Genomic DNA, 21,907 nt, shown 5'->3' with positions numbered 1-21,907 from the left:
TTCATTCATCTACACTGATTTATAGCTTTCCTCACAGCCCTCCTCCTCAATACCTCCCCAAGGCATCTGAAACTTAAAACATGCGAAGTACGTAACGTTGGGGGAATTAACAACTTGGATTTTTGGCCTTCTCAGCATAGACAGGAGTGTCCAGGCAGCCTCTGCAGTGACAGTTCTTGTGTGGTCCCACGCGGGTCACGCGCGTCTCCTGACGGCCGGCCCCGAAGGAGCTCCACCTGAGAAACAGTACTCAGAGCTCTCTCACATACGATAAATGCGCACAACCCTGGAGACACAAAACAAGAGGTAAGGAGGTGAGCACGCACCAGTCGGTGACCCTTTGGTCCGTGCTAACAAGCTGGGCCCAGAAGGGCCAGCTGGCCTCGGAGGCCGAGCCCCTCCCGCCAAAAACGGGCCACAGGTGCTGCCACACGTCAGTGCCTCGCCGCCCAAGCCGCACGGAGCCCGCCACCACCCCTCGCAACAGCGTCTGCTAGCAACCCTGGAGCCCGGCCCCCGCCCCCACGCTGCTCCAAACCACCCGAGCAGCCGCAAACACCGGCCAGGAGGCGACAGAAGCAGCCAGCAGGACGCCGGCCCGCGGGGGAAGCGCGGAAGGGACGCGCGCCGCCGCCGGGAGGCACCCGCCGCCTCCGAGCCCGCGGCGGGCGGGGCCGGGGCCGGGGCCGGGGCCGGGGCCGCGGAGCGCTCCGCCCCGCCCCCCGCGCCTCTCGGCGCCGCACGCCGGCGCTGGGCGTCAGGGAGCGGCTGCGGTGCCGGGCGGGCGGCAGCCCTGTGCCCGCTCCGGCCTCGGGGAGCTCGGCAGGACGGCGGCGGTGTGGCGAGGCCCCCGGCGTAGCGGAGGCTGCCGTGCTGGAGGCCCTGACGGGCACCCGCCGGAGGAGGCGGGCACATCCGTACGTGCGGTGCCTCTGTGTTTTCTTGCCTTCCTTTTCCCCCCTGTGGGGGGTGGGCGGTCTCGGCGCGGGGGGCTTCGGCGCGTCCTGTCTGCTTTTTCCCTGGTTTTATTTTGCGGGCTGGTTAGCTCCCTCCAGGGGGGAGGGGGGGGCACCCCGGGCCGAGCCGGGCGGGGGCTGCGCTGAGCCGGGCGCCGCGGGTCCCGCTCCGCGTTCGGCAGCCGCGCCGGCTGCAGCGCGAAGGAGTGGCTGAAAACGCCGCTCCTGTCTGGGCTTCTTGTAGGCGTTTGGTTGGTTGGATTTTGGGGTTGTTTTTTTTTGGGGGGGAGCGTTTTTCTGTGAACTTCGACGGACTTTTGCGTCTCTCGGTTGTGGGATCGTAGCTTTCTGAGGAGAAGTAAACAACCCAAAACCAATAGGGTTGCGAGGGGTAGACTCCTGCGTGCCTCAGGCGCTGGCTCGTGCCAGGATTAAACTCCGCTGCGGCTGAAGGAGCTTTTCCAGGTGCGCGCAGCTCGTCCCCGGCAGCGGGTCCCCGGACGGCTGCACCTGGCAGAGCTGGAGGGGGCCGGGAGGTTTCTGACCAAGATGCTCCTTTTGCTGAATAGCGTCCGACAGCAGGAAACTCTTGAAACGGTAAACATGCTTCTTAGTACCGTCAAGTGGCTTTCCTAAAATAGCAGTGTTTCCGAAACACTGCTTGGTGATCAGAGGTGGGTTGTTTTGTTGTGGTGGTGGTATGTTTTGGGTTTGTTTGTTTGTTTTTTCCTCGCCTTTTTAGTGCGGCTTCTTTAAAATGGAGCTATGGTACGTGCTGTTGCCGTAGGAGAAGTTCGTGCGGATATTATGTTAGCTCTCATAAAGGAAATGTAAATATACTTGTTTCATGTTGCTTCTAAAAGGATATTGCTTAAGGTGAATAAAGGGGTTTGTTCCTGGTATTTTGTTACAGAGTATTTATAGAAATGTTTCGAGCTAACATTTGGCAAATGTAAGGTGGAGGGCTCAGATAAAAATTAAAACCGCAGAAACTCTTCTTAAAATTAACCCAGCGTAAGGACCATTAACAGGGAACTAGTGCATGTATGTTATAGCAACCACTGTTTTGGGGGGGGGGTGTTTATGTATCGACATAATTTGTAGGATGCTTATCCCATGTAGAGATGCTTTTGCATAACGTTCATTAAATGGTGTCACAAAATTATTTGAACTTTGAAGCAGAGAATTCATAGTCTGAAGAATGCCTAATGGGTATGTTACTCTGACTCTTCCAGAACCTAAAAACCATAAATAATTCTTAATTTGTCTCCTCTCTTCCTCCTCCCTGATACTTTCTCCCATCCTTAATGTACATTTTTACCCTGTAGCCATCTCACAACTGATTCACAAAAAACAAAATTGAACACAAATATTTAAATCTGCTTTGCTTTCAAAGGTCAACTTCTGGCAATTAATATATTGAGGGAAAAGTAAAATATTATTAGAAAAATGTTTCTCTTTCATTCATTTTGCTTTACTGTATTTAATCTCTTTTCTTTTTTTCCTCCTCCAATTAGACAAAACAGGGAGTGGGAAGTCATATTCTAAGTTTAGGAATTGATCCTTAAGCCATTAAAAACAGCAGGAGATTTCTTTCACTGACTTCAGTTGGTGCTTGTTAAGGGCTGTTTATAATCTTTAGTTATGTATTTAGGTCTTGATACCAGGAGAGCTGAAGCACATGCCTAAAAATATGCATATGCTTACATGGCTTGCTGTAATAGTGTGTTTGTGGAGTGGTGTTGTTTATTTCCAGTTTTGTTTCTTATCTGCTGTGTAAGTAGCTAAAGGATTTCTGGTTTTGCTTTTGACACTATAAGAATGGGCTAGAAACTGTAAAGAAATACTTCCTCTGTGGCTTGCATAATGTGGTCCATCCAGTGTTGAGGACATGCTCACTCATTCTTGCAGCTCTGCGAGGGCAGTGTCTACTCTGCTTTTATGGTCTGTGTGACCAAGGCACAGTAAGTGTATTGGTTTGCTCCGCTACTTTAGGATGCAAGCTGGCAGCAGCTTTTCCTTAGGACCTAGGCAGCTGTTCGTAAAGCACTGCCTTGCCTTCTCCTCCCAGCCTTCATTTGGTTTTAAGGGGAGCTGGCACAGCTTCTGTGCAGTTTTCAGCACCCTGCAGGATATGGTGCTGTGCTGACAATTGCTGAGAGCCCGCCTAAGCATTTTGTCTGACACAATTGTTAGAGAATGTGTCCTTGCTGGTGTTGGAGTGTGGTTACTTTGGTTACTGCTGGTAATTATATGGTGCTATAGTTGAAATTTGTATACTCTATACAGTATTTGTGTACTGTAGAAGCTAAAAAAGCAAGCTTCACTAATCAGGTGAAATAATACGCTTAGAAGCATATGGATGAGTAGTTTGGTATATGTTGTAATGTTCAAAACTGCATATTGCTTAAAACTCTGCACAAGTTCAATGAAATGCTTTTCTAAAGGAAGTTTTACTTATACTGCTAGCTGGGGAATGGGAGGGGGTTACTCATGTCTTCACTGCCATCCAGTGTAAGGTACAGCTTGAACCATTCTTCATCTTCTAGGTGTAATTTGTGTGTGAATCCATTTTGTACTGTCCCTGCTTGTTGTGGACCCACACCACTGATACTGCAAGCTTTATTTTCCCTAAATATATCAAGTGTGTCTCGTTGGTCATTGCAGAGTCCTGCTGTGGTTATGAGGTCATGTATCTTGTCTTATTCTTCACTTTTGTGCAGTCCAGAACAAGCTTTTTCTCCTATGTGAGGAAGAAACTTCAAGTCTTCCCTCAGTGAGCTGGAAATTCTGTCCTTCTTCATTCTCCTGTTGTGAACTAGAAAACCATATCAGCCTTCTGCAAGGTACAATATTTGCTTTTTACTTTTTTTTCCTCCTTGCTGTGAAACTAGCTATTATATTTGTGATCAGCAAAGTAGAGGGAAATTGTGGATATTGCAAATACATTGTGTATTTTCACCATTGTCTGGATGTGCTTGTGTTTTGTATTTTGATGTATGAGGGTTTTTTAAAACTAAAAGTAGTAATGAGCTAGCATTAGTTTCTTTAGTATGATCTGCATCACAGTCAACAGGTTGCTTGTAAAAGTTTGTGTGGTGCTGTGTACATGCATAGTCATAGCACGTTTGTGTCTAGTGAAGCAGGTGCTGGATGGTGGCCATTTTAGCTGCTTGTTTTTATCACTAGCTCTTTTAACTCAAGATTAATGTCTTGTGTGACTGCATGAAATCTGGTCAGCCCCCTGTGTTTGGTACCCTCTGTTTTTTGTATGATTCTTTTTACTGCAGTATTTCAAATTCTGTAGGTAGTGATAATGCCTTTTAAAATGTCTCTTTGAGGCCAGGGAACACCTAGATTACACACCCTGGAGCTGAGACACTGGGGCTGAAAGACTCATCCAATGCTATGTAAGAAGTATGTGTCTGCAGGTTGTGGCCTAGTGTCAATAACGTGATTTTTATCCTCTGTTAGTGGAGACCAGGTTACTGTGAATCATAAAACTCGTCCTATGAAAAAAGTACCAAGGATGTGAAATATGGTTCCACTTGGCCCATTTTGTCTCTGTACAAACATCTTGGTGTTCTTTAACAGAAGCTGCTAAATTATGGTCAGAATTATATTCAGCATAATAGGCACAAATACAAAAATTATTGAATTGCACAAATACTTAAAAAATTGAATACTATTCAATAGCAGAAGTATTGCTGTGATTTACTGTTGCAGTTACTAAGTCTTGTTTGCAACTCCAGCAATGTAGCTGTACCATTTGAACTGAAGGAAACTGCTAGCATTTAAGTTTACAACTTGATGAGCAGTGCAGTTTAACGGGATGTTGCCTTCAGCACCAAAGCTGATTTAGAATACTACAACTGTTATGGCAGTTTGCCACTTTTTTGACTGTGGTTGCACAGCTGTTAGTGAGGCTTTGTGATGATATCAGATCACTGAACTGATCCAGCTTGAAAATAACTTCACAAGAACAAAAGAAATTGGTGTGGAGGGCAGCTGTTTTTCAGCTGACTTAACTGCTGCAGTTTGCTAGTACGACCATCTGTAGGGTTGTCCTATGTGGAACGTGTAAATGGCAGTGGAGAGGCAGAAGAGAAGTGGAATTAGTAGAGTGAGACCTCTTAGCTTCTTTTGCTGTTGAGAAAACAGATAGTGAGATTGCTCTTGGCATTCCTTTAATCTAGTCAAGAGAGAGAAACTTGTTGATTATCTTCTGCAACAGCTGTTGCTGCCACCCAGTCTGCATCCTAGCCTAAATCTCACTTTCTGTACCCATCAGGCCTTTTCTTCTGTTGCTGCAAGCTGTAGCATAGCAAAGCCTGTGGACATACCTGTGCCTGCAAAGGGAGTAAATGGGCTGGATTCTCCTTGCGCTGTTTTGTACTGAGAACTTCCTGCCCCTCTCTATCAGGGAAAATAATTTGCTTTTTTCTGTTGCTGAATTTGTTTTCATGAGAAGTTCTTTGCCTTAGTACTGTTGTGAGGCAGCTAAATACCAGGGCATACATCCATGCAGCTAAATGATAACTAAGTTGTAGCAGAGGTGTGCCTGTTAATCTCCAGGTCTCAGCATAACTAGTCCCGGTAGTAGTAGCTGGGGAAGCAGTTAGGGATCAGTTAAGCAATCTGGACATCCATAAATTGAAGCATCCGGATGGAATACACCTGCGGGTGCTGAGGGAGCTGGCAGAGGTCATTCCTAGGCCATTCTCCATCTTCTGTGGTAAGTTGTGGGCAACAGGAGAGGTGCCTGAGGACTGGAGGATAGCAAATGTCACTCCAGTCTACAAGGAGGGCAAGAAGGAGGACCCAGGTAACTATAGACCGGTCAGCCTCACCTCCATCCCTGGCAAGGTGATTGAACAACTTCTTGTCACTATCTCTAGGCATATCAAGGATGAGGGAGTCATTAAGAGCAGTCAACATGGTTTTACCAAGGGAAAGTCATGTTTGACCAACCTTATAGCCTTCTATGAGGAAGTAACTAGGTGGATAGATGATGGTAGGGCAGTTGATGTGGTTTGATTTCAGTAAAGCATTTGACACTGTCTCCCACAGCATCCTCGTCAATAAACTGAGAAAGTGTGGTCTTGATGGTCAGGTATTGAGGTGGATCATGAACTGGTTGAAAGGAAGAAGTCAAGAGAGTTGTAGTCAATGGGACACACTCTAGTTGGAGGCCTGTGACTAGTGGAGTCTCTCAGGAGTCGGTACGGGGATTGGTGCTATTCAATATTTTTATCAGTGACCTGGATGAGGGAACAGAATGTGCCCTCAGCAAGTTTGCTGATGACACTAAACTGGGAGGAGTGGCTGACACACCAGAAGTCTGTGCTACCATTCAGCAAGACCTAGACAGGCTGGAGAGCTGGGCGGGGAGAAACTTGATGAAATTCAACAAGGGCAAGTGTAGAGTTTTGCATCTGGGGAAGAACAACCCCATGTACCAGTACAGGTTGGGGGCTGACCTGCTGGAGAGCAGTGTAGGGGAAAGGGACCTGGGGGTCCTGGTGGACTGGAAGATGACCATGAGCCAGCAGTGTGCCCTTGTGGCCAAGAAGGTCAATGGCATCCTGGGGTGCATTAGAAGACGTGTGGTTAGTAGGTAAAGGAAGGTTCTCCTCCCCCTCTCTTCTGCCTTGGTGAGGCCACATCTGGAATATTGTGTCCAGTTCTTGGCCCCACAGTTCATGAAGGACAGGGAACTGCTGGGAAGAGTCCAGCACAGAGCCACAAAAATGGTTAAGGGGGTGGAACATCTCCCTTATGAGGAAAGGCTGAGGGAGCTGGGTCTCTTTAGCTTGGAGAAGAAGAGACTGAGGGGGGACCTCATCAATGTTAATAAATATGCTAAGGGCACGTGTCAGGAGGATGGAGCCAGACTTTTTTCAGTGATGTCCAGTGACAGGACAAGGGCAGTGGGTGCAAACTGGGTCATAGGAGGTTCCATGTAAACGTCAGAAAAAACTTCTTTCCTGTGGGAATGACAGAGCACTGGAACAGGCTGCCCAGGGAGGTTGTGGAGTCTCCTTCACTGGAGACATTCAAAACCCACCTGGACGTGTTCCTGTGTGATGTGCTCTAGGTGATCCTGCTCTGGCAGGAGGGGTTGGACTTGATGATCTTTCAAGGTCCCTTCCAACCCTAAGATTCTGTGATTCTGTGAGCAGGGAGGTACCAAGGGTGGCAAGCTGATGGGAGCCCTGGGTCTGTTCTGGTCTTGTAGCCTCTACTGGCTTCTGTCTTGTGTTAGTTTGCTGCTCCTACTGACTGGCATGCATGGAAAGGTTTCCCAGTGCTGGAATGGACTTCTGTTTAGTTACATAAGCTCTTGTGAAATCTTCTGCCATTAGCCACAAGAGAGCAGATAAGCATTTTGTCTTGGATTTGTTAAAGACTTGTTGTTTCTTCCTGAAATCTGAACTTGATTTTTTTCAGTTTGTGAAGAGGATTAACTGCATGAGATATCACATCTCAGACTGAGGTTTGCTCATTACAGCTGATTTTTGAGACAACAGCAGGGTCACAGGCTGTGTGTCACATAGTCTTAATGAGTTTTTTTTAGGTTCCTAGAGGTTTCTTAAAAATTTGGGAAATGTGTTTTCTTTGTCTGCTCTTTTTCCTTCAGCAAACTCACTTGTTGGTAAATCATCCTTAATGCTCAAGACAAAGAGGAACAGGGAATAGCCATGTTTGTGTTTTGGTGATGTAAAAATGCATTGCAGTCACCACAGAAGATCAGTGAAGATGTTTATTTTGGGTCAAAACAGCCATCTTCATGTTTCTGTACCTTTCCTAACCCAAGTCGCAAAGTCGTAGGATTATTAAAAAGGAATTTAGAAATTAATGATCTTCCTGTTAGGGCTATATGTACAAAGCTTCAGAGGATGATTGGACTAAATGGAAAGATTCTGACATTCCCTTCACACTGCTAAGGTAACTTTCTGCCTTTAAAGATTCTTCAAATGTACTTTCCCTTTGTATTTAATTAATGTTTCAGTTTTAATGTGTCATGAGTCAAGGCTTTTTGCCTGAGAATAGCTGTGTTTGTATGAGACCATGCCCAGGTTTACAGTGTGGCGGTTGGCTCTGCATGGGTTTTTGGTGCTTCCTCCTGGATAGGAAGGTGTGTGTGTGCAGTGGTATATGGTTGGCTTGTCTGCCAGTCATTGATAACAGTAGCACATTGACTTTTTTTTAACCTCTAGAAAGGAACCAAAACCATCTCAGGTAAGAACACTGAACTTTATTTTCAATAGTGCTATTTGAGTTTTTTGCATCACTTTATTATTTAGTGTCAAGTTTGACATTGAGAGCTCAAGTAAGGGACGGGGATGTGTCACAGACTTTGTCTTTAGGTTGTACTTCTCTTGTTCTAATGTCTTAAAAATTTGAGATGGCTTGTGTTCTGATTTGTTTGAATATACAAGTGTTTTTATATGAGTAATTCTAAAAAAATATTTTGAAGGCAATAAATAATCCTGTTCAGCCATTTTTCCTCTAGTGTGTCTGCTGACTATATTAGGAAAAGTTTATCTGGGGATGGAGTGGTGAAAATTTACCTTCTTAGCTGATGGAGGACTTCCTGTGTAGTGTAGTCTTTTGGCTTTTGAGTTAAGGTAAAGATTACTGCACCTTTATGCTCTTCATAGTGCAGAGCATAATAAGCAGATCCGCACCTGAAGGTGCAGATCAGGATCTCCTCCATTTTAACTTGTGATACATGTTACAGTCTGTACAGGGAGTAAAAGGAATGGTCCTGATTTCTGTGGTGTCGAGATTGCATCTTACCCAGTCCACCCAGCTCCTGTGCACCAGGAATAATGTCATTTTACGCTGGCTCTGAGTGGTCTTGTTTTCAGAGCTCTCAATAAATAATCCTGGAAAAAACCAAAAAAAGGTAAGCACACGTGGCTTACCTTGCATAGAGGAGCATACCCTGAAGTCAAACTTCAAGTTCTGTCAAAACTCTGGTGTCTTTGCTTGGTTTGGAGTGATGTGGAAGTTATTAGGGATGATCCCATAAAGGATATTGCAGTGCAAGAAGGCAGGCACACAGTGAGGTGTTTGAGGGACTGGTGCTTTTAGTCCTTTACACCCTGTTCAATCTTGCACACACTTTGAGGAAAAGAAACTTTCATCTTCTGAGTGGTAGTTAGCGGTCCTGGGAGGGAAGAGAGATGTCCCACCAAGTTCAGTCACTTTGTTAAATGCTGAAACAAAGGAAGTATTATGAAGAGGTTTTTGGCTAGGAAACAGAAAACCTTTTCATGGGAGGCCCCAGCTTCTGGTTTTGTTTTTAATACAAACATGATGATGTAACAAGTAATCTCATTAAATAATGATACTTGTACATTTCATGTTGTCAGGTTTTGTTTACATTGTAAACCTTTTGCCAGCTATTCATAGCTCGATGTAGTAGCACACTAAAATATTTTAAATTGAAAGTGCATTATTGTGTATTTCTAAGTGGCAATGGAATCTAAATTGGAACTTTGCTTGTGATCTTTGCAGGTCTTTACACTAGAAATAGTTTGCAGCTACTGGGAATGCAGATGAGTAAGGATGATAGTGTTTTATGATCGCTTTTTCCTTGGTGGTTAGACTTCTGCTGTAATGTGTATTGGAGATCCTGTGGAGAGATGTGGTGTTGCTTTAATGTTCAGTCATGGCAATGTGGTGATTCTAAGCATATGCAAAAGCAGAGATGATATTGTCAGAGGCAGTTTGGTATCTGGTTTCTGGGCAGAAAAACACATAAAATATTACAGCTTGGTGAACAAATAGTGGAATTAACTATGAGATATTATAAGTACCTAAAATTGAAATACAAATACCTATGCCATTTTAAGATACCTTTTAAAATTCTGTTGTAGCTTGACAGAACAATGAATTTAGGAAAAGTTTTAGTGATACTGATTCTGAGAAGGAAGAGTTTCAGACCTCTTCAATAAAATAATCTACAGTAATTCAGAAGGACCTCCTAAATAGCAATGTGGATTGCAAATTACTTGTTTCATTTATGTAGGAATGTCTGCTAAAATGCTGACATTAAAGTAACATTTCATTTGTTTGCTTTTTTAAATATAGTTTTCCAGAGCTAAGATTAAAGAATGAGTAGCTTACAACTTTGTAAGACAGTTCATGTACTGCTTCATGTCTGAAATGTATTGTTAGGGATGTTTTATTCAAAGTCTTATGCTTCAGTGTTTGAAAAGAAGAAACTCCAACAGTAGGAGGAGCACCCTACTCATTAGCCCTCAAAACTTTTAATTAAGTTTTTGAGTATTGTAAGCTATTATCTGCTCAGTCTCGAGCTCTCTGTCTGGAATTATGTAGAACATGGGCAACTAATTTTTAGCTGTCTGTGGAGAAATATTTTAATTGTCTGCCTATGTTAAACAGCAGATTCAATGTACTGAGGTGTTCTCATGCAAAATAGCCAACAAACATACCAGTGACTAGCTAGACTGGCTATTTTGTAAGGCTGTCGTTTAGAGTTTGCAAGGCTAGTTCTCTTTCTTTAGGTTACTATCAAACTATCAGGTTTTGTTGTGTGTTGGTGTATACATGGATGTGACTTTTGTCATGTGCTTTGCGTACACTTACAGTGAAGTCCTGAGTGTTAATGCAGGCAGACAGACCCCACCTAGGACTGCCTGTGCTGTTTGACTAGCTGTTTGTAGCAGAGTGGCAAGATGGGAGGTTTTGAGCAGCGAATTAATACTGACTCACCTACAGCCTATACAGCATGTAATGAAGGCAGTGTTTCCCTCATTTATGTCTCCTTACCTCAACAGACTGCGTTTTTATTATTATGTGAGCAAAGGCCTCCCTGTTGTGCTGTAATTATCCATGTGTAAGCGTACAAAGCTTCAGTATACAAGAAACAACCGGTTGTGAATCACTCTTTGGATTTATTGGTGCTCAAATTGGGATTATTGCCTTATGTTAGCAGCTGAATCTATCAGTTAACTTCCTCTTTCCCATAATAATCCAGTGAGTCATTAAACTAATTATTCTAGTGCTAGTTAGTACCCTCAGTTTTTTCCATTTCTGCATAGGCTTGTTTGCAAAGGGTTGCCTGTAATATGCACTTGTCTCTCTTGATTTTAAAAGATACGGTGCTTACTGTGGGAGAGCTGAATGTGTTTTAAGATTAATGTACCTTGCAACAATAAGAAAGGAAATTATCTCTGTTTCAGCAAAGTACATTGACAGTATTTTCTTACTATGTGAATGGTTAGAAATGTTGCTTAGACAGGAAAAAAGAGCCATGGTCTCTTGTCTCTGGGGGCCCCCGGTTTCTAGAATTAGCTGGATTTCTTTGTGTTCTCAGCTCCATTGTACTAAAGCCCAAACAGTGCATGCCTCGCATGTTAGTGACTTCTGAGTTTCTTTTCACAAGTCTGTTCAATATTTGAACCTACTCAGCTTCATTCTGCTTCACATGCTTTATGTCACAGAGGTGATAGGAACTCTACAGGCTCGAAAATGCACCTGAAGATTGACATGTTGAGGTGTCAGGGACCAGCACCCTCTTTTACGTTAGTGTCTTCAGAGGAAAAGTTGTAAGGATCCCTACAGTAGTTGTGTACTACAGAACTCATCTTTGAACCTTCTCAAGAAAGATCACATAGTTGAGGTGCATTTGTGATCAGACTGTGAGTTTGGTGCAGACCTAAAACGGTTGTGCATCATATGAGTATCCTACCTCATATTTTTGGTGCTTGAATTTATTTACCTGTGATGTAAGAATGATACTTTTTAAGCAGCTGTTTGATCTTATGTGGAGGTGTCAATCATTAACTACTAAGTAGCTGTGAACATCTGCACAATTACTAGGTGCAGTCACCTTTAGCACTTGCCTTTACTCCTCCCAGTTTGTGCATACACATGGCAGAGATTGTAATTTGGAATGGCCCTTACTTGTCTCACCACTTGAATCGTGGTTCCAAGTTTGATATGAAATGGCAATATGTGATTCCAGAATGTGAAACCTAATCAAGACCCTTTCGTTCCTACAGTTGGTGTTCCCTTTGTTAGTTTGCTGCACAGGGTTCTCAATTACAGCCTCTCCCTCTGACACCTGCAGCAGCTGAAGTGGTGAGATCTGAGTCCCGGTGTTCTTTGGGTGAACAAGGAAAGCCTCTTCTAGGGTAAGTGTGTGCCCTGGTGCAAAGATTGAAGTGAGGCTTCTGTCTGGACACAGCTTTTCCATACTTGCCCACAACTCTTTTATGTGGGAAAAGGCCCCTCTGGCTCTCACTAGCAGTCATCCCAATGGCAGCCTTCCCCGGGCCCTGAATCAGCCTTGTGTCAAACGTGGCTTGGCACAGCTGGCAGAGGGAAGGCATCAGTGCAGTGTTGTTGCGGAAGACTGATAGCGACGAGATGTGCATCTGGGGTGTATGTAATATATTACCATAAAGAACTGATGCATAAACATAATCTCTGGCCAGTTTGGGTCTATGTTTAGCTTATAAATGAATTGTGAAAGTTACCTTCGTTTGAAGGACTGCCTTAACTCCTTGGTCACAATGTGATACCATACAACAAAGGGTAGCTTTGCATGCTTTATTCATCTCGCATCAGATTGTGTTTGAGTAGTTAAAAGTTCTGTTTGGAGAAAAAAAAAAAAGCCTAGTGCACAGACAGCTTTTAATTAGATTAAGGCAGTTAGTGAGAATTGTAGTAATAAAAGCATCTGTACTGATTGTGTATTGGGAGGTGAGTAGCTTAGCTTCATGATTTTAAATAGTAACATACATTACCAGGTAATAATCTAATTTTAATTGTACATTTGCCTTTCAAAAGGGAGGTTTTGCAGACTGATGCTTTTTTTTTTTTTTTTTCCCCTGCAACCTAAAGCAGGCTGCCAGAACACCGAGGCGGTTTATTTCACAAATCTACACCACAGCAGTTATGAGAAAATCTATTTAATTTATTTCTATGTATGGCATTTTAGTAGCTCTTACTTCAGCTGAATCTTACCTGCTCATGACTGCATCCCTGTGCCAGGCTGACTTTGTGATCAGAGAGGGACTGAAAGTCAGTGGTGGACAGTAGTGTCAAGCAGTTCATAGTGCTTTGCAGAATTTAAGGGGATTTCCCGTTGGTTGGGAGGGTCTCAAGGAAGAGCTTAAGTCTAAAATTATCATGTTCAGTTTATTTTAATATGAAATTAACTGGTCTACTTGTATGTTGTTCATCCAGATACTAGAGATTTGAGTTTAATTTATGCAGCTAACAAATATGATCTGAAATTCCTTCAGTCTTCTAATTTATTTGTTCATGCAAGCCTGATTTCTTTAGTGTCCAGTCTGTCTTTTTTAATGTCTGGTATATGACTGATTTAATATGCAATAGCAGGATAGCATCAGGAGGTAAAGCAAATGTGAAAGCACAAGTACATTGTTTGTTTGGAATGGTTCAACGGGAGGTTAAAATGCCAGTGGCAATTTCAACTGCCTTCAGCTGAAGCTAGGTGTGTAATAACAGGCTGTGTTAGGAAATAATTTGTAAGTTGTTGCTTGGTTTTGGGGTTTTTTTTGGTCACAGCTTGACATTAGTAGAAAAAATTGGTTTTGCTTTGCTATATCTGCAAATGATGATAAAGTGCATGATAAGAAGTGCAGCTCAGAAAAGTTGAGTTAAAAACAAAGGATGCCTTAGGATATTTTTGTTGGCTGCTATTGAGCAATGTCTTGATTTTTAAAAAGCAGAAAGAATTTGTCTTGAACTTCAGGTCTGATTGCAGGGATGCTAAGTTTCGTTCAGGATTTTAACATGTTTGTTGAAATGTAAACATTTTTCTCAGTGTTTGTGACCATGTAATATTGTGCTAATGCATCATAAAGTATATGAAAACTATGAGAAATATGTATGCTTTTAAGAAGTAGTATGAAAGGGAAGTAAGTACTTAAAATGAAACTTATGTTTTCCGTTTGCAAGAATCTCTAGAGGTACTAATGATGAACCTCTGACTGGAATTTGGTAACTGCTTGGGTTAAAACTTTGTTGCAGTAGCAACCACAGTAAAATTTTTGTTTGCTTCCAGTGCTCATTTAGTATTGTTTATCATATGAGGATTTATGAACACATTTTAAGCATTGAGGGCTGTGGCATCTACGGGCAGCAAAGCTGAAGCTGAAAAGGTTGAGAACAAACAGTTTTTGACTGACTTTTCAGTGGTACTTCTGCTAAATGAAACAATAATCAGCAGTTGGCACAGGGAGATGGAGGGTTGGGGTTTTTCTGTGGGACCTCAAAACATTTTGTGTATTTGTTGCTTCTGCTTAACAACTGTAAAGGGCATTTAGAAAGTGCTTTGCACACTCTTGAGAAAAACTGTAAGATATGTATCTACAAAGTGAGAATGGTAGTACAGGGTGGTAATATACTTGAGAGCAGGATTGGCAGGAGCACCCCCAAGGTTGGAAGGTGGAGAAATAAAATTCTTTTATGGCTTTCTGATTTCTGTGGGGTTTGCTAGATACTGTGTCTTTGTTGCTAAAACTAAATGTAAAGTTACAAATTTTATACAGCATACCTGATGCAATTTTGCATTTTGTTGAAAAATTAAATCTAGCTGGTACGTGAAATCGAGTTGTTCAATCAGCTGCAGCTGGTTCATGTAACTTCAGTTCTGGTTGTGTAGATTTGTAGACAGTATGTTAAAAAATGCATATAAATTTTATATGCATCTATAAGGACATACTTCAGCTTACTTCTGAAGGGCCTTTCTGGACTCTGGGTTTATGTAAGAACATTTTAGGATTTATGTAAGAACTTGAATGTATCTTGCATGGTTTCGTAGTTCTGAAGATAGAAATTTTACAGATTGCTTAGGTCAGTACTGTCATCCTCATGGGTAACTGTGTCTTGCTCGTCATACAGTTCTGTTGTTCCTGCTACCTTTAGTCAGTGGCCAGGAGAATGTCTAGAAACCAAAACCCATAGCAGCTTGTTTCCTGCTGATGTTTGATAAAAATCTGTTCTGAAATACAATTTCAGTGGCTTGATCTCTCTGGAGAGTACAGGCATGTAGCAGCATGTCTTAAAATTTTAGTTGCTGATACTTACATCCCATCTAATAGATATTAGAAACAACGACATCAGTTGAACAGTGAAGCAGTCTTCAACTACATATCTAATTTTTTTAATTGATTTTAAGTTCATTACTATTACAGAATTCCATGAAATAGGTAATTGGATAAATTGCATAATCTCTGTACAGCAAGATTTTCCACTTAGGAAAAAAAAAAAGCATTAACGTGTTAGATCTTTTTATGGACCATTAGCGCTTAATAAAAATAGACAAAACCTGCAGCATTCACCTCAGATGCTGTAAACTGAAAGACAGCATGCTGCCTTCTTCATTGCTGCTCTCCTGTATGGCGTAAGAAGTAACCCAGTTGAAAGTGGTATCTTAAGAATTGACAAGGCAGAAATGGACAGTCCAGTTTATTCCAAAGCAAAGTGAAAACTTACAATAGCAAGAATAATGAGACTTTTAAAATACAGCCTATCCTTTCAGCATTGGGGTTGTTCATACTTTCCGGTTTTTGGAGGTGAGGAACAAGGAAAGTGACAGGAGTGTTATAGCATGGTTCTGCAAAGGAAATAAGGATGTCAGGGACTCTGTAATTCCATTATTTGGCCTATCATTTTCTTCTGTGGGCTCCAGGTTATTTGGTTATCTAACTAAAACACAGACACTTTCCCTTAAGAGATTTCTTACCTGAAGATGCAGTTGTTGGTGTCATACTACGTGAGAATAACAGGGAGATTTCATATGAAATTGTCTTTATGCTTAGAGCTAATACAAGCATTCAAGTAGTTTCCCTTTTAGACCACTCTGAACTGTGGAATTTCAGGGGGAAGTGTTTTTCTGTTGTTTCCTTATCCTTAGTTTTGCTGTTCCTATTCTTTATGGATCCTTCTTCAGCTATTGCAGTGAAGGTGGGATGTTTTTTTTGAGTTGGTGACATACATACTTCCACTTTATTTTTTTAAACAAGGCCTGGTTCTCCATGCAGCTAAGTATGGGAGTAATTTTACTAAGGCCATAGTGGTGTGGGAAAGGAAGACACTTTTCTTCAGAAATAATATTGCTTCTCTTATTTTTGAGTAATCTCTTGTGAAACCTAAATTTATTCCTAATTATGAATGTTGTCCAGGAAAATGCCTCAAGGGAGTGGATGTGGACTGTTAATTATTCACTTATTCAATTTTGGCATCATCATTGTATTTTTGCAAATATTACAGGCCCAGAGAGATAATGATGCATCTTGCCAAGTAATGGGAGGAAACTATTTTGGAAAAAGTGTGCAGTGACAAAGTTAGAGTGTAAGAAGATAGTGAGGAAGCTTGCTCACACAGGACGGCACATACTGCAACATACAGTCAAAATGATGTTGATTTAATGAGCTCCAAAGGCATTCCTTGGTCTCATACCTCAAATTTAACATGGATAAAATGGTGTGTTTTGCAAAAAGCCTACATGGGATATATTTATGGACTATCTTCATGTTAAAAAATACTAACAAGTCTAATTTGACACAGTTTTGAAGGTGGAGGAGAAAATAATGCTGTATTTTTTTTCCTCGTTATCAAATATGTGTTTTCCTGGTAACAGTTACGTAACAATGAGCTGCAATATGAGGAAAACAAGTGTGTTTAAAGTTTTCCTGAGAGCATTATTACATCTTAGTGGTGGAATGTGGAGATTAAGCTAGAAATGGTCTAGCAGGAGCATGGATCAGTTGAAACGATGAGATAGTCCCGATGTTGTATAGGAAATAGCACTCATAACGATTTCAGTGAGCACATGAAGGAGCAAGCCTGATGAATGGCATATTTTTAGCTAGGAATTATGTCATCATGTCCAGAATGAGGCACAGTGAGAAAAAATTTTATTTCTGCATGGTGTCTCTTCTTCTGTGGTATGACGAATAGAGGCCTCAAGCACTGCATGATGAGTGCAGTGCTTTCTGTTCGGTCCTTGCAACAGGCAGTGTGTGACTGAGGTCTGTGCAAAAAGAAGAGAGGTGAGCTCCATCTGTGGTTACAAACTGCTATACTGAAATTCGCACATTGATGCTGTTTGTTGAAATATGTCCTCAAGATGTAAAGGCGGGTAAATCACAGTAGTGATATCCTGTCTTGCTCTCTCAGATCCTATAGTTAATCTTGAATTTGACTTAGAGGAAGAAAAATACTATGTGTGCAACCTTTTATTATTCTTTAGTCTCTTTATGTGATCTATTTTGCATGGTGTAAAGACTGAGGAAAAGGAGTGCAAGAGTCTTAGGTGTCTGTAGTAAAAGCTCTGTAATCAAATAACATGTTGCGGAAGGGACATCACTCATTTGAGCCTTTTCTGGTTTATCATTACTGTGCTTCTCATCCCTCCTAACAGGTAGGAAAGGAACTGAAACTTATTTTTGTTCCGTTTGGAAGAACAGTGTAACACAGAACTTCAGCAAAATAAGTACATGTTCACATCTTGCTCCTTTGTCTCCTCCACTTAACTCAGAGGTTCCCTTTGTAATCATCAAATTCTCCCACACAGAGACTATGCAAGCAGAACCTTTTCTGCTTGCAAAACTTCCTGCTACAGAACATTGTACACCTAGACTTCTAAATCTGTCTGGTTTGCATGGTAAAGCACCATTTGGAGTCCTCTCAAATGTGGACGGTAATGCAACCTTAGCTGCTTGGCAAGGTTTTTAAAATATGCTTCACCAGCATCTTCTACTAAGATTCAATATATTTGAAATAGCAGTGCAGAAGGATGCTTCACAGTATTGACAGCATGTACTTAAAAAAATACAAATAGTGTTTAATATCTTGCTGAATTCTTCAGTACATTTGTTTGCTTTTGTAAAGATATAATCTGGTTATTAAGCTGTAGAACTGAAGCATTATCTCCTTTTGCACTGATTTCCTGGTAATAGAATTCTTAGTATCATTGCATTTGTTTTAGCACAACATCCAGGTGGTAATTTGGATTGATCAATCAGCAAATACTGCTTTTCTTTGATGCATGTCTGTGAGTATAAACTATGCACTGGCTAGAAAAAAAAAAAAACAACTTAGCTGTCTATTGAAAGAAGATTAGGAGGCTTGGTAGTTAGAGGTGTGAAGAATTAATAAAGACTCAAAATTTATCGAGAGAGATGAATAGGGCCCTGATTTTTCTCTATTTTGGCAGTCTAAAACTACAACTATTTCAAACAGAACTGTGCCTATAATGTGGTGTAACTATTCAGTTGAGGAGTTTGGGATAACAATGTTATGCACTGACGTGAAGGGTAATAAACATCTTATCTCACACAGGTAAAACAGCTGCAGGTAGGTACCAAATAGCAGAGTATGAAAAAAAACCTGTATGTATACCTGTAAATATAATCTTTCACTTAATCTGAAAGCTTAATTTCTGTGTGTAGTTTGTGGTTCATCTAATAATAGTTCATGGTAAATACCTGAAACTGATGAAGCCAAGGCGAGAGAATGCTTTCTTTTCACAGCAGCTTGGTGTAGGCAAATGAAATTTACTGTAGGAAACGGCTCAGGTTTGCTGACCCCATCGCAGGCTTCTGCATGAGCCAGTTCTGCTTTGTGTGCACAGTATCCCTCCAATGGTGTTTTGCAGGTACATCTCTTCAAGCTTTACAATGATTGCCTCTGCAGCTAAGCACTACTGCACTTTGGGTTTGGCTGCTTGGTTTGTTCTAATCTTTGATCTTGACCATGGATTGATGCTATTTTGTATAGACAGTAGTTGCCTGACAACAGGCAAAAGGAGCAGGACTGAATATATCAGGCCCTTTCTGTGAGATCACAGTTAACTGACCTTTCTGTATGTTGAGACAAAAATATTGACTTGAGGATAAAAATGGAGGTTATTTTCTTTGCTCTTTTCCCTGCAACGTAACTTTATACTATATCAGCTGTTTATTGAATTTTTATTCCATACCCCCCACCCCTGACTGTACTTTTGGCTACTGAAAGTTAGGGACATAGAATGTGTATTTTTAATAGACCAAAGCAGAAAGCCTTTCTATTAATGTATTTCCTATTACCATGTGCTTCTCTTTCACTTAGCCTCCCTTGTGCCCCAGCTAGTATTGCTTTCCATGCCTTTTCTCCTCCCAGTTCAACCATGCACAATCTCTTGTTGAGTCTCTCCCTCACCTTCTTGCCTCTTTTTCACATTTTTCTTTATTTGCCAAATCGCTGTGCTCTCTTGCACCCTTTCTTTCTGTTTTATGTGTGAAAATCTTCAAAGTGAAAGTATGCTTTTCAGCTTGTTTTAGTTTTCTTCCTGCTGTGAGGACATAAAGACAGCAAAGGAAATAAGCATCGCCAAGACTAGGCCAGAGAGACTTCAATAGCTTTGGCTACCCTCAGAGCAAAGAGGTGTGTACACCCTCATGGAGATACATGCCATGAAGATATGAAATACACCTACAGATTCCTCTTCTATCCATTAACCCTGGTAAGTGTCAGCTCTTGGAAGCTGTATTTGTTACACAGAGCTGTGCCACCTTACACTTGGTGGTATGGAAGGAGATAATTCCAAACCAGTGCCGAGACCACAGTGTCCAAGTTTAGGACCTGAAGGGCCTATTGATTCAAGATATTATTCTGAAACAGGTGTTTGAACATGGGCACGTTGTTTGGTAGAGCAAGCATTCAAGAGTTATTTAATTAGAAAACCTCATTATCACTTTTCATGATTCAGAGAAACTCCCAAGTGAAGCATCTGCCGAAGAGCATTGCAGGACTCCTGCTTTACCTTTGTGAGGGGAGAGTGGTTTTCCATCTGCTGCAGGGTTGAGGCTGTGTCCATCATAGCCTCACTTAGCATCGTCCTCACAACTCCTACATACTTTTGACCAAAAGGCAAGGCAAGACCTGTATCGCCAAATCAGTGCTTTCTTCTGTAAGGTATTTGCTTTGAAGGCAGATATAAGTAGCGTCCACTTTTTCTGGCTATTACGTGGGTTCAGTGCTAGTCACTGCTAGTTAACAGCAGCTTTTTTTAATGTGGTACAGCACACTTGGTCTGGCTTGTGAGGCATCTTACAGCACCTGCCCTTCCTCTGTTGTTCTCGCGTGTGCTTTCACTAACTTGCATACACACGCATTTGAATAATACAGTGCACTGCAAGAAGACCATTCACACCACCATCACCAGTTTGGTGACCTTCTGCTGCACCTGCAATGAAGGGGCCGTCTCTGTCCTGTGGCCATTCTTGCTGCTAGACTGATGGTGAGGAGTAAGCACACAGAGTACTTTGGCTGGTCTTGGCTATTTTCTGGTCCTGTATTTGGGGGTCCTTAGTAACTAGTACAGGGCTACGGTTCTTTGCTCTTACAAGGATACTGTATTGCAAGGAAAATTGAAGACCAGCCTCTTCATTGTCTGCAAAGTAAAAGCATAGCTAGCTAGTCCAAAATAATAATGAACATCCTTTTTTTCTTACTAAGCTAATTGTCAGGCTGTTTATTCCTGGCAACAGAGCACAAAACTAAGAGGTTTAGAATGTAAGAGCACATTGCTTACAGCAACTACTGAAAGGCAATTTTCTATAAGTATATTTAAACATATGTGCCTTTCAGCATGCTGGTTCATGTCACTTTGGACTAAAAAAATAAAATATTGCATACTAATAACTGGTAAAATTCTAGGTTGGAAAAAATAATTTAATTTATTTAATCATACATTCCGTCTGATTAATGCCAGATAAGGCGTATCAGAAAGTGAAGTATCACATTGTATACTTTAAATCGTAAGAACACTCTGTTCCTGTAAGAACCTATTGATTTAGTGGTGGGGTTTTTTCACTTTAGTTTATTGAAACTGTACAATCGTCATAGCCGGTGACTATATTTTATCTTGTTGGAATTTTGTTCTCTTTCTAGTTAATGATTCATAAACCAGTATGCATTAGGCAAAAGGTGTGATTAATGTGTCTTGTGTTCTTTCTAACTACTGTAAGCTGTATTTTTACCATTTGAAAAAACCATGGTGTGGGCCTGACTGGCTAGCTGACAGATGATACTCTTTTCTAACCTAGTCATAATGATGCTTCTAAGCCACTTAAAATGATGCACTAAGGGGTGTAGATAGCGTTTCAGAGAGCTTCTATGTGAAGGAAGGAGATTCGTATTCAGACCTCTCAAGAAGTAAAAGACCTCTTTCACTTGTGGGAAAACTCGCATTCATTTTCCTTGGAAGCGCTGACAGGTTCTGGTCTGTCCTCTTTAAAATCAGTGGTGTCAGACTGTGTATGGCTCTGCTGTTGAGTGCTCACCCACTGCTTGCTCTTGCGTGTGGTGAATTGTGTCCTTTTTAAGTCCCATTCTTACTGTGTTCACAATTATTTTTTTTTCAATATAGGAAAGCTAATTTACGTGCAGATGTATCCTTTGCTTATAGTGATAGCTAAAGATTTTTAATTTTCTTGTAATATTTCCATCTAGATTATTTTAACACAAACAAAAAGCTACCCATTTGTTGAAAATTCCCCAGGGCGGAAAACTGACGGTGCTTTTAGATTGTTTATGAGCTTGCATTTTTTTATACAAGAATGTTCATATTGGTGAAATAATGTGGAGTATAAAGCACATCAGAAAAATAATGGAGTGTTTTGGAACTGGCAAAAATATTTAGTAATGAATTAATTTTGCTTTCTTGCTGCCAAAACTGTTCAGGAGTAGATTTTTCAGTTTGGTTTGGCAGGTGGAAGACTGTTAGAGGACAATTTGCATCATTTGGTTGTAAATAACTGCTTACAAATTTCTGTTTGAAAACGTTTCTATCACCATTTAAAAGTTCTGTGGCTACACTTCAATACCTTAAAACAGCTGTACATATTTCTTCCCAAGATGTACCTCACATTCCTTAATGTTAGCAGGATATATTT

The 21,907-nt window shown here is 41.4% G+C and overlaps 1 protein-coding gene across 6 annotated transcripts in view; it reads left to right on the top strand.

The window, feature by feature from the left end:
- Positions 1-766: 766 nt before the first annotated feature.
- PIP5K1B (phosphatidylinositol-4-phosphate 5-kinase type 1 beta) overlaps positions 767-21,907 on the top strand; it is a 97,645-nt gene continuing 76,504 nt past the window's right edge. For 2 of the 6 annotated variants that reach the window (XM_051643624.1, XM_051643619.1), the window contains exons 1-2: positions 767-917; positions 3,680-3,802. The gene's annotated coding sequence lies outside the window, so the exon portion shown is untranslated. Of the gene's footprint in view, positions 918-1,296; positions 1,554-3,679; positions 3,803-19,414; positions 19,474-21,907 lie in introns of those variants that run through there. The other 4 variants (XM_051643620.1, XM_051643621.1, XM_051643622.1 and 1 more) reach the window with 4 other exon arrangements.

This window comes from Apus apus, chromosome Z (assembly GCF_020740795.1).
Source record: "Apus apus isolate bApuApu2 chromosome Z, bApuApu2.pri.cur, whole genome shotgun sequence".
Taxonomy (NCBI): Eukaryota; Metazoa; Chordata; class Aves; order Apodiformes; family Apodidae; genus Apus; species Apus apus.
Note: the sequence above shows the minus strand (reverse complement) of the source record. Positions and strands in the feature narration are given on the sequence as shown.